The sequence below is a fragment of the Chrysochloris asiatica genome, unplaced genomic scaffold (genome assembly GCF_000296735.1).
Source record: "Chrysochloris asiatica unplaced genomic scaffold, ChrAsi1.0 scaffold00075, whole genome shotgun sequence".
Classification (NCBI taxonomy): domain Eukaryota; kingdom Metazoa; phylum Chordata; class Mammalia; order Afrosoricida; family Chrysochloridae; genus Chrysochloris; species Chrysochloris asiatica.
Window position 1 is genome coordinate 14502870 of NW_006408593.1, and position 4302 is coordinate 14507171.

Genomic DNA, 4302 nt, shown 5'->3' on the forward strand with positions numbered 1-4302 from the left:
CCAATGAGTTGTGTACCTGGGAATATGCCCAGATTAAAAAGTTAGGGTCCTCTTGCTATGGAAGGAAGAAGACAAAAACAGTGTTGGGGAACACCAGTGATCTCTGCACCACAGTAAACTACACACAAAGCCTGGGAACTAATTCAGGTAGTCTGACTCCCAAGACAGATGCTCTTCCATTGTGACTCCTCATCTCAGATAGGTTTTATTTGCTAACAGAGAAGCTTGTGGTATGAGTGAATGTCAACTGGGTCCTGGTCTTAGATCTGCCTGGAGTCTATGAACAAGCAGCTGTGCTGAAAAACACAGACCTCAGCCACCTATAAAGTCCAGCATGTAGGGAAGCCTGCCTCAAGATATGAGTGGGCCCTGAGGAGGGGTTTGGGTCTTTGTTACAATGGAGAGGATCGTATATGGAGGAAATGAAGATACTGGTAAGGAAAATAATTGTGTATGGATTGAGGTAGGCCCTTGGAAAGGGAAAAGGTATTAATTGGACAAGTATGTTGTTGTTGTTAAGTGCTGTCGAGTCAAATCCGATCCATAGGGACCCTGATAGGGTTTCCAAGGAGCAGCTGGTGAGCTTGAATCACCAACCTTGCAGTTCAAACGACTTTGAAGTCTGGCACATTAGCATGCAACACTGAATTAGGAGAAGCAGAAGTTAAGCAGGGCCATGTATATCAAGAATGCAATTTGACAAACCAAGGAAGCAAAGGGAAGAGGGATGAGGGAAATCTCCAGGTAAAAGGTAATAAGAAACATTGCAATCAAAGACATGAGGCAAAATGTGTATGAATTGTTGAATGGAAAACTGATTTGCTCTGTAAACCTTAATCCAATTCACAATAAATAAACAAAATAAAACAAAAACAAAACAAAGCAAGAGTATTCAAAGGTAATAGGAAGACACCTAAAATGCAGATTGTCATGGCTGCCCCACACCGTACAATGAAACTTTAATCTACTAACACGTTTCCCTTTTTCTGGTCTATTTCCATTACACCAACTTTTAACTACAAAGTAATTTCACTTTCTATTGGCTAGCATTCCCAGTGATTCACCATCTTCTATAGGATACACAAACCTTCTTTAATTGATCCCAGACTTTATCTTCAGCTTTTATGTTTTGCTGTTCTCCCCTTTTGGAGTCCTGGTATGGCACTGTAGGATAAATACTGGACTGCTAACTGCAAGGTTGGAGATTCAAACCCACTAGCTGCTCATTGTAATTCCTTAACAGAGTCACTATGAGTCAGAAGCGATTTGACAGCATTTGACAACAGTTCTCTCCTTTACTTCACATGATACACTTACACGTATCTGCTCTTCTGATTTCTCAGACTGCTATTGTCTTCTTCTACTCATAACTAGCTCCTACTAATGTTTTGATACCACAAATTTCTACAATATACAAAGGCTTCTTATATAGTCCACCCACACATCTCAATGAAAACGTCTCTTGTTTTGCATAATTTCAGATCAACCCAATCAAACTACTACTTCCTGGTGATAACTTCATGGCTGATTCACACAATGTGACTGAATTAATTTTACTGGGATTGTTTTCTGATCCAGAGGTGCAAAGAGTTTTCTTTGTGATATTTTTGCTTTTGTACACAGCAACTGTGCTGCTGAATTTCCTCATTGTGCTAATGGTCATGACCAGCAGAAGTCTTGTTTCCCACAAGTACTTCTTCCTCAGTTATCTATATTTTGTAGAGCTACTCCTCTACAACAGCCCCCAAACTTACCTCAGACTTGCTGGCTGAAAGAAAATCCATATCTCTGTAGGGGCTCATGACTTCATCCACTTTTTTGGTGGAACTGAGATTTTCCAACTCACTGTGATGGCTTATGACTGATATGTGGCCATCTGCAAGCCCCTCAACTGTACCACCACCATGAACCTACAAGTGAGTGCTATACTGGTGGGAATAGCATGGGTAGGGGGCTTTGTGAGTTCCTTTGCCCAAATCCTCCTCATCTTTCACTTGCCCTTTTGTACCCCAATATAATTGACCAATATTTTTGTGACCTGCTTCCTCTGCTCCAACTTGCCTGCTCTGAAACTTACTTCATTGGTCTGCTGATTGTTGCCGATGGGGGGACCCTGTCTGTGATCAGTTCTGTTGTTATTTTAGCATCTTATGTTGTTATCTTGCTTAATTTGAGGACTCGAAGCTCTGAGGGGCATCGAAAGCCCATCTCCGCCTGCAGGTCCCATATTACTGTGGTAATCTTGCTCTTTGTGCCATGCATCTTTATCTATCTGAGGACTTTTACTACTCTGTGGACAAGATGGTGGCTGTGTTCTACACAGTGATCACTCCTCTCCTCAACCCTGTCATCTACTCCCTGAGAAATGCTTAAGTGAAGAAGGCCATGAGGAAGCTGTGGGTTAAGACAATGAAGCTGGATGAGAACTAGAGACTGAATATTGGTTCCTTAGGTTTATAATGATTCTGAGTCCAAATGGAAAACTTAGGAAGCATTAGAAGGGGTTGAAAGAAATATGTGCACAGCAATTGTTAGTTTTAGGGTTATTCTAGTTCAAGTATATCTTAAAAAACTTGATATGTATTGCTCATAAAATATATGCTTTTCTGGATGTATTATAACTTAACCAGTCATTTTTTGTTGTTGTTAGATGTTTCAGTAGTTTCTAAATTTTTATTGCTATAAAATGCACTACGGTCAATATTCTTGAATATATAATTTAAACTATACTTTGGATTTTGTTTTAGCCTCACTTCCTATAGTGATTTACTGTGTCAAAGGGTATAAGGACTTTGATGAATTCTGTTGAATGGATTCCCAGATAAGTTGTGAAAATTCACTTTCTCTGTGAGACTGCTTTTGTCAGTATGGAATGTTGTTACTAAACGTTTTTGTTTCAATGAGAAATAGAATATTTTCATAGTCAAAGTATCTTCCCAACATAACTCAACCAAACCAGATGCTGTCCTGTTGATTGTGATGTACAGCAACCACAGGTATTGCAGAGTATAACTGTGCTCCGTAGAATTTTCAATGCTGTGGTTTGTCAAACTTTTTGATGACTTAACTGAGCAATTATTAACTGTTTTTGCCACTCAGGGATTCCACAGTATTTATTGACAGAGAAATATATAACTTTACAGAGGAAGAACCTGCAAAACATAGCAACTGATCAATATTGTAATGGGACACAACTCATGAGACAAACTGACACCATGCACCTCCTAATATCGCTTTTGTGGTGATCCTGCCAAAAGTACATAATCTGAGTCTAATCTATAAAACATCAGGCAAACACAAATAAAAGGACATTTTACAAAGTTACTGGTCTGTACGTTTGATGATTAACTGAAAGGCTGACAGTTTGAACCCATCCTGTGGCACCTTTTAAGAAAGTCCTGTTTTTGTTGTTGTTAAGTGCCATCAAGTCAGTGTTGACTCATAGCAACTCTATGCACAACAGAACAAAACACTGCTTGGTCCTATGCCAACCTCACAATCATTGCTACGCTGGTGTAACCCATTTCTGAAGGATCACAGCTACTGAAACCCAATGGAGTCTTTTTAAATTGGAAACACATTAGGTTGTCAATAGGTGGAATCACTTTGATCAGCAATTTGTTTGATTTCCTTTTTTTAAAAAAGCTCTTTAAAATTGTCAAGGTCATGAAAGATAAAGAAACACTGAAAAATAATTCTAAACTACGTGAAATAAAAAAATATATAATTTCCAAAAGCAACACAGATTTGGGATAGGATCCTGGACTAGATCAAGGGCATGAGTGAGCAAAATGTATGTAGAGTAGATGCTTCATTGTTCATTTCTTGTTTTGATAATTGTATCATACTTATGTTAGAGAATGTTCGGTTTTAGGAATTACTCATGGAAAGGTCTAGAGGTAAAGAAGTATCATGTTGACAATTTAGCTTAAACATTTCATAAAAAAATTTATTGAGAGAACGAAATATAAGAAAAATATGACCAAATACTAATATTTGGGCAATATGGATTAAGAGTATGTATTGCAATATTTTTGTAACTTGTAAATTATTTCAAAATAGAAAGCTAAAAATATTTTGTAAATTTGATATACATCTCATCATTTAATTTGCATTTCTGCCAAGTTTTTGATGAGGATAATGTTTTCATGTTTAACTGACTTTGAATCTTGTTTATAACATCTCCAATGTTTAAAGGTTTTCTATTTCTATATAGTAAAAATCTATTAGTTTTTTCTTATGAATTTTTCATTGCTTTTGTGTTTAGACTATTTAGACTATTCTATAGTGTGGTGCTGTGAG

The 4302-nt window shown here is 37.5% G+C and overlaps 1 pseudogene; it reads left to right on the plus strand.

The window, feature by feature from the left end:
• The first annotated feature begins 1520 nt into the window (after positions 1–1520).
• Positions 1521–2430, plus strand: LOC102834452 (annotated as a pseudogene).
• Positions 2431–4302: the final 1872 nt, after the last annotated feature.